Raw genomic sequence first — 8,763 nt, 5'->3', positions numbered from 1 at the left:
CTCTACACCAAGATAAATTCAGAATGGGTGAATGACTTGAATATAAAGAAGGAAACTATAAGTAAATTAAGTGAACACAATAGTATACTTATCTGATCTTTGGGAAAGGAAAGATTTTAAAACCAAGCAAGAATTAGAAAAAATTACAAAATGTAAAATAAATAATTTTGTTTACATTAAATTTAAAAGTTTTTGTACAAACAAAATCAGTGCAACCAAAATGAAAAGGGAAACAACAAATTGGGAAAAAATCTTTATAACGAAAAACTCTGACAAAGGTCTAATTACTCAAATATACAAGGAGCTAAACCAATTGTACAAAAATCAAGCCATTCCCCAATTGACAAAAGGGGAAGGGACATGAATAGGCAATTTTCAGATAAAGTAATCAAAACTATCAATGAACACATGAAAAAGTATTCTAAATCTCTTATAATTGGAGAAATGCAAATCAAAATAACTCTGAGGTACCACCTCACACCTAGCAGATTAGCTAACATGACAGCAAAGGAAAGTAATAAATGTTGGAGGGAATGTGGCAAAATTGGGACATTAATGTATTGCTGGGGGAGTTGTGAATTGATCCAACCATTTTAGATGGCAATTTGGAACTATGCCTAAAGGGCTTTAAAAGATTGCCTGCCCTTTGATCCAGCCATACCACTGCTGGGCTTATACCCCCAAAGAGATCACTGGGGAAAAGACTTGCACAAAAATATTTATAGCTGTGCTCTTTGTGGTGGTAAAAAAATTGGAAAATAAGGGGATGCCCTTTGATTGGGGAATGGCTGAACAAATTGTGGTATCTGTTGGTGATGGAATACTATTGTACTATGAGGAATAATGAACTGGAGGAATTCCATGTGAACTGGAATGACCTCCGGGAAGTGATGCAGAGTGAAAGGAGCAGATCCAGGAGAACATTATACACAGAGACTGATACACTGTGGCAAAATCGAACGTAATGGACTTTTCTACTAGCAGCAATGCAATGATCTAGAACAGTGATGGGCAAACTTTTGAAAGAGGGGGCCAAAGGAAAGGAAATGCTTATCTGTCAGTCTGTTTCTAAGGCAACTCTTCCAAGTTTCATTGTATTGTATCCTACTCATTGTATTCATCAGATTAGGAATAATGTTATGGGGCCGGATAGAACATTTCAGGGGGCCGCATGTGGCCTGTGGGCCGTAGTTTGCCCATCGTTGATCTAGGACAATTCTGAGGGACTTATGAGAAAGAACGCTATCCACCTTCAGAGAAAGAACTGTGGGAGTAGAAACACAGAAGAAAAACAACTGCTTTATCACATGGGTTGATGCGGACATGATTTGGGATGTAGAATATAAATGGCCACCCCAGTACAATTATCAAAAATATGGAAATAGGTTTTGATCAATAATACATGTAAAACCCAGTGGAATTGCTCATTGGCTACCGAGAGGGTGTGGGGAGTGTTGGAGAGAAAGAACATGAATCATGTAACCATAGAAAAATAATCTAAAAAAGAAAATTTAAAAAAGAAAAAAAAAGAAGCTACAGCATGCACAGTGGCCACACCCCAATAAAACCATCTCAGCAGATGGGCTAAACCAGGTTGAGGGTAACTGACAGGCCTCAAGCCCATTAATGAGTTAGGGATTTAATTAATGAGTTGCCTACCCCAAGCATGTGAAGACTTCCTTGGTGTAAGGGGCAGATGAGAACAATTTGTTCCAACAGCCATGAAGATGGCTGAAGCAGGCACTGAGGAGCTCTTAGAGCCTGATTGGACATCAAAGATGCCAGGGTCATCCACTGCCTCCCGGGCCATCCCCGATTATCCTGACTTTTGTCTTGCCACTGGCCTTAGACGGCTCTGGAAGAATGAGTGAGGCCGATGCCTCTATACAACTCTGCCTCACTTTCATCCAATTCAAGCAAGTCAAGATATCACCCTGGGATGTCATCAGTCCTCTTCAAAAATGAAGAACAAGGGGCAGCTGGGTAGCTCAGTGGATTGAGAGTCAGGCCTAGAGACAGGAGGTCCTAGGGTCAAATCCGGCCTCAGACACTTCCCAGCTGTGTGACCCTGGGCAAGTCACTTGACCCCCATTGCCCACCCTTACCACTGTTCCGCCTTGGAGCCAATACACAGAAGTTAAGGGTTTAAAAAAATGAAGAACAAATAACAGCATTGTATCCTGCCACATCATATGCACTCTCTCTGTGACTAAACCTCATGTACAGAGATATAATTATATCTATCTCTATATAAAGAGAGCACACATGGTAGAACCCAATGATCCAGTACATATATTTGTGTGTATAGATCTACATAGATAGAGGGCATACATAGGGATATGGAGACAGAGATGTGGTAAGAGTCAATGACCTTGTATTTTTCTGAGGAAGCCAATCCAAGAATGATGAAAAGCTCTCAATAAAAAAATGATGACTATTCAAGCAGAAATTATTCTTTTTTATTTTTTTTTAAACCCTCACCTTCCATCTTGGAGTCAATACTGTGTATTGGCTCCAAGGCAGAAGAGCAGTAAGGGCTAGGCAATGAGGGTCAAGTGACTTGCCCAGGGTCACACAGCTGGGAAGTGTCTGAGGCCAGATTGGAACCTAGGACCTCCCGTCTCTAGACCTGGCTCTCAATCCACTGTGCTACCCAGCTGCCCCAAGCAGAAATTATTCTGATAAGGAGGAGAAAGAGAAAATTGAATGAAAAATTTTAAACATTTTGCTGAAATCTAGGAATTGTGTACTCTCTATATATATACTCCCCTGACCTAGTAGCCAAGTTTACTCCATCAAAAAAGGATATGAGATCAGTTTGGCATAACCTCTTCTTGATGAAGCCATATTGGATTTCAGAGACCACTGCTTCTTTTCTAAGCATGTACTCACAAACCATTCCTTTGATAATATATCTTGGAATTTTGTCAGGCTGAGAGATCACACTCACTGGTGGAGAATTCACAGAATTCACCTCCATCTCTTTTTTTCCAAGTGACAAACTTGCCCTTCTCTAGTCCCAAGACACCATTTCCTATTCTCTGAGACCTTTAACACATCATAGACAGTGGCTCATCCATCATAACAGTCTTGTTTTGCACAAGTCTGATGACTTGGGACACTTGAGATCAGCGAGATTCTTTCTGGCCATCTCTACTTATCTTGGGTTTCTACCATGCTCAACATTTGGTTCTAGCTTTCCCAGGCCAAAGATCATTCTCCTTGGCAAAGAAAGAAAGCAGTGAACAAAATACTGCTTCTAAAATCCAAGGACCTCGATTTGATGTAGTCATTTCATTTCTCGATTCTTCAGTGAAAGGGTGGCACCAGTTGGCCTGTAAGGTCTTTTCCAACTTGTTCCATGGTTCTATGAGTGATTAAATGTAATAATAATTTTCGACATAACATTTCCCGAAATTAGAAGATCCAAACCATCTCCCTCTCTCCCTTCCCTCCCCTCCATATATTTTTTGATCCATTGATACTGTCTGTTCCTCAGAAGGTCAAGTCAGGTCAAGTAGCAATTAAGCTGCTTCATCTTGGGCAATTTGGAACTCTGCCTAAAGGGCTATCAAACTGGACATACCCTTTGATCTGGTAATACCGCTACTGGGTCTGTAACCCAAAGAGATCATAAAAAGGGAGAAAGGACCAACGTGTACAAAAAGATTTCTAGCTGCTCTTTTTGTGGTGGCAAAAAAAGGTGAGGGGATGCCCATCAATTGGCGAACGGCTGAACTAATTGTGGTACATGTCAGTAATGGAACACTATTTTGCTATAAGAAATGATAAGCAGGATGCTATCAGAAAAAGTCAGAAAGATCTGCATGAACTGATGCAGAATGAAATAAAGAAGAATCAGAAGAACCCTATACACAATACCAGCAACATTGGACAATAATTATCTGTGAAAACTTGGCTCCTCTCAGCAATGCAAGGATCTGGGCCAATCCTGAAAGACTTCTTCTTTTATTTTTTTTAAACCCTCACCTTCCCTCTTGGAGTCAATACTGAGTATTGGCTCCAAGGCAGAAGAGTGGTAAGGGCTAGGCAGTGGGGGTCAAGTGACTTGTCCAGGGTCACCCAGCTGGGAAGTGTCTGAGGCCAGATTTGAACCCACAACCTCCCGTCTCTAGGCCTGGCTCTCCATCCACTGAGCTACCCAGCCCCCCCAGCTGAAAGACTTCTGATGGGGAATACTATCTACCTCCAGAGAAAGAATTGTTGGAGTCGTCTTTCCCATCAGTGTATTTAGGGTTTTATTTTGGAGTTCTGGTTGTGTATGAGTGTGCTTTTTCAACAATGACCAATGTAGAAGTGGGTTTTGCCTGACCAAAAAAAGATGCTCCATATTGAAACTCTAGACATTTTTCCTGGCTTTTCCTTATATCTAGAAATCTCCGTCTCCTGGTTTCTCTGGCTTTCCTTAAGTCCCAGTTCAAGTCCCACCTTCTACAAGAAGCCTTCTCCATCCTTCAGTGCTGGTGCCTTAGCTCTGAGACTGTCTCCAATTCTTACTGTATGTGTTTTCGTTGTACATACTTGTTTGCATGGCATCTCTCCCATTCCACTGTAAACGCCTTAATAGCTGGCACTGATTTTGCCTTTCTTTGGATTCCTCAGTGCTTAGCAAAGTGATTGTCGCACAGTAGGTGCTTAATAAATACTGGTTGGCCTTCTCCTGTGAGCGGCTGTTGTCGTCGACATGTCAGCAGGAAATGCCACGATTGGCTACCCAGTCCCCGATTTCAGAATAAGTAGGAGCTGTCATGCCAGATGAGCAGTTCAAAGACATCGGCCTTTCCCACTTCAAAGGTAAACCCGTGACGTTCTTCTCTCCCTCAGACTTCACTTTCCCCTCTCCCATGGAGAGTGTTGCATTCAGTGATTAAGCTGAAGAATTGGGAGATGGAATGCCAAGTGATCAGTGCTTCAGTGGACTCCGCTTCTGTCACCTTGCCTGGGTCAACACACTCAAAAAACCAAGTGAACTGGGACCTCTGAAGACCCCAACAGGGGTCTGACCCCAAAGGTGCCATCGCTCAAGATTATGGGATCTTCACTGATGAGAAGGGAATCCTTCAGCAGATCACTACCAATGACCTTGCTGTGGGCCTCTCTGTAGATGAAGCACTGTGGGGCTAGTCCAGGCCTTCCACAGAGAAGCATGGCAAAGTGTGCCCCACTGGCTGGAAACCTGGAAGTGATAAGATCAAACCCGGTGGGAAAGGGAATAAGAAACACTACCGAGCAGAGCTGAGCTGCTCCATATCCCACTGCAGGAGGCCTGAGGACACGACTAGCTGCTGTCTGCAGGTCAAGAGAAAACCATGAAGGCCTTTGTAGGAGGAGCCAACACAGCACAATGTGTGGGGTTAGTTGGGCACATCTTCTCCTCATGGGCCCTGATTCAGGTCATTCCTGACTTCTTCCCTCTCTCAGGATAGTCACTGGATCCATGCCTTAGGTCGACTATGGATTTCCTTCTCTCTAATGACCAAGTGCTGTGCTAACAATGTTTGTTTGTACCAGAGTCTGCCCTTGGCGCTCGAGCCCATCCAATATTTATCCTAAGGAAAAAGACAGAATAAATATGTATTGACAACATCTATCAACAAAGGAACAAACGAGTACCAACCAAGTACTCAGTTAGATCCGGGAAAGTAAAAGGGAGGAGGATCAAGAACAGGAACTCTCCAAGGGGGTCATAAACCGCGGACAAGGAAAGCATGCTAGAAGTGACACCTGTGAGTGAATTCAGGGATGGTTCTCGAGGGCTCTGAGAAAGGGGAGAGGGCAACGGCTTTGAAAAAATCTTGGCCTTATTATGATGCCCAAACATATAACAAAATAGCAATAATTACCCATCCACGTGCCTCCTTTCCCGTATCTTCAAAAAATCTCAAGCAGCATCTACCCACACACGGAAGACATCCTTGATAAAGTAGTACAGCTGGATGGCAGAGCGTAGAGGATGCTAGACATGGAGACAGGCAGAACTGAATTCAAATGTAGCCTCAGAGACTTGCCACTTGTGTGCTGCTGAACAAATCACTTAGCCTCTTGAACCTTGATTTCTTCATCTGTAAAATAGCCTCTCCATCATGGGGTTTCTGTGAGGATGCTGGGAATAATTCCTCTAACAAGGTGTACTACATTTTTTCTACCTTACTTCCGCACCTCCTTATGGAGAGAAATTAATGCATCTATTAGAGAATGTAAAATCAGTGAGCAAACAAAGAAGGCTCAGTTGGAGTCAGTGGGGGAGATACAAAGGCCGAAATAGCTAGGATGACTGATGAATCCGTCCAACCTCTGCAGAGGAATTCTCCCAATCTCCGTATTTGTATTTATTTGGCCTGTTCATGACTGATGTGTCCCTTGGTCCCTGGAGACGGTTCACCCTAAAATGAAATATCTACAAGAGGCTTCAGCTTCCCACTGTCATCCTCGATATAAAACCGCACAACCCCTCTACTCTTCTGACCACTCTGAAAAAATCTGTAGTCTGGACAGGGTCAATTCCCCAGGCAAAACCAGACCAAGACTGGCATCCCCATATGGCAGAAGCACATGTTTCTTTGTAACCTTTTCCTATAGGTAAGTGGATTACATACTATTTTAAAAAAAAACTCTCACCTTCCGACTTGGAGTCAACACTGTGTATTGGCTCCAAGGCAGAAGAGTGGTAAGGGTGGGCAATGGGGGTCAAGTGACTTGCCCAGGGTCACACAGCTAGGAAGTGTCTGAGGTCGGATTTGAACCCAGGACCTCCCGTCTCTAGGCCTGACTCTCCATCCACTGAGCTACCCAGCTGCCTCCACATACTATTAATAAGTCTGAAGTTTGTTTAGTTTGTTTAGAAGGTGATTTTAGATCCAAGACCAGGCTAGCTCAGATGTAGACAGCAGGTGGTAGCAGAGAACAGCTCAGCAAATGACACAGCTTCATTCCAGCAGGGACACCTAATAGAGATATTATGGAACCAGTGGGATAATGGAACCCATCAAGAAGTAGAGCTGCATCTCCCAAGTGAGAGCACCAGAATGCATCATGATGACATCACTAGAAGATATCAATGACTCTGTAGCATTAGAGGTGTGAAGTATCCTGGCCACACGTGCTCCAAACGTCTGGGATTGTGTATGTTGTCTGATCAATAAATCAAACCTTTATTAAAAGTCTACATGTTAAAACCAGTGGAATTTCAAGTTAGCTATGGGGAGGGGGGATTTTGAGGGAGTGAAGGGGAAAGCAAGAGCACGACTCATGTAACCAAGGAAATTTTTTCTAAAAAATAAAAATTTAAAAGTCTTGAGGAAGAATGGTATAGTCCAGCATTGGTGAACGTTTTCCACATCACATGCCCAAACGGCACCTTCAAACTGCCTATGAGCCCCCTGCATTACCTCAGACAGCGGAGGGAGGAAATGCTCCCATTGGGTGGCTGGATGGAGGGGTGAGGCATGCAGAAATGTCCTCAGGCGCTGTAGAGAGGGGGGAACAGAGCACGTTCCTCCATGCCGCCCCGGCACCTGTTCCGCAGCTCCCCTGACATGGGTATAGTCTATAAAGAGCTAGCTTCCAAGCCAAGAAGACTAGAAGTTGAAGACCTGCTGACCTGCAGTGATAGAGGGAATTCCCTGCACCAATGAAATCCCAAGCTTGGTCCCTGTCTCCAACCCTACTGTGGCAAGTCTACAAAGACAAAAAGAAAACAATCCCTACCCTCGAGGAGCTTCCATTTCACTGGGGCAAAGCAACACGTAGATGTCCTCTTTGTCACCTCTATCTCCTGGAATCACCAGTTTCCTTTAAAACTCTACCCAAGGGTCAATTCCTCATGGGACCTGTCCTGATCGCCCTAGAACCTCCCTCCAGTCCAGAACCGATATCATACATGTCTATATATGTGACCATGCAAAATAGATCTGTTCTCCTGAGTTGGCTTCTTATATATCTGTGTCCTGGAAAGAGACATGATTTCAGATCAACGGAGAGAATGCTGAGCGAAGCACTTACCTGAATCTGGGGAAGAAACGGGTGGTTCCAGACTTGGTGGGAAAGACCCAACTGGAGAGAGAAGCTTCCAGCCGTATAGAAGAAGGAAGCTTCTCAACATGTCTGATGTCCAGTTTGCCTCTCCCAAGACAACCAGAATAGGCCTCCTGGGGTCAGCCCTTAGTTCGAGCTGAGAGCTCATCTCACTACCAGCTGAAGAGCTGCTTCTCCCACGCGCATATTCTCCCCTGGAGAACGTCTCCAGTGGGTTTAGTCACAACTCGTTCTTTTTAATAACAGTTTCCCAGTTGCATGGAAAAGCAATTTCTCCCACTGTAAACGTTGTGAGTTCCTAATTTAGGGCAATCATGAAAAAGAGAGAGAGTTCATTCTTCCCCGACAGCCAACATCTTAGGGGAAGGAGCCAAGTTAGCATGAGCACAGCCCGCGCTCCCTCTGAAGAGTGGCCAGGGAAGGGCTTTCCTTCGGAATCAGGCTGGCATGCTAGACCACTGTATCTGAAGGGACAAAGAGTTGTCATTCTAATCTGATCTTCCACTTAGAAAAAGGCCAAGGAAAGGGCTGAGCCTTCAGCCATGGCTTTTCTCCTGGTCCTCTTAAGTTGAGAATTGCAATCCCCCTTGGAAAAGGGGGGGGGGCGGATTCCAGAGATTTCTCTCCAAGTCACAAATGAACCATGTAAATACTTTTAAAAAACCTATATGAACATACCTACTTTACATGGCCATCCACATTCTACTT

General features: G+C 44.0%; 1 pseudogene; it reads left to right on the top strand.

The window, feature by feature from the left end:
* Positions 1-4,705: 4,705 nt before the first annotated feature.
* LOC123253735 lies at positions 4,706-5,334 on the top strand (annotated as a pseudogene).
* Positions 5,335-8,763: the final 3,429 nt, after the last annotated feature.

The sequence above is a fragment of the Gracilinanus agilis genome, chromosome X (assembly GCF_016433145.1).
Source record: "Gracilinanus agilis isolate LMUSP501 chromosome X, AgileGrace, whole genome shotgun sequence".
Lineage (NCBI taxonomy): Eukaryota > Metazoa > Chordata > Mammalia > Didelphimorphia > Didelphidae > Gracilinanus > Gracilinanus agilis.
The sequence above is the reverse complement of the archived record's forward strand: the minus strand, read 5'-3'. Positions and strand labels throughout refer to the sequence as shown.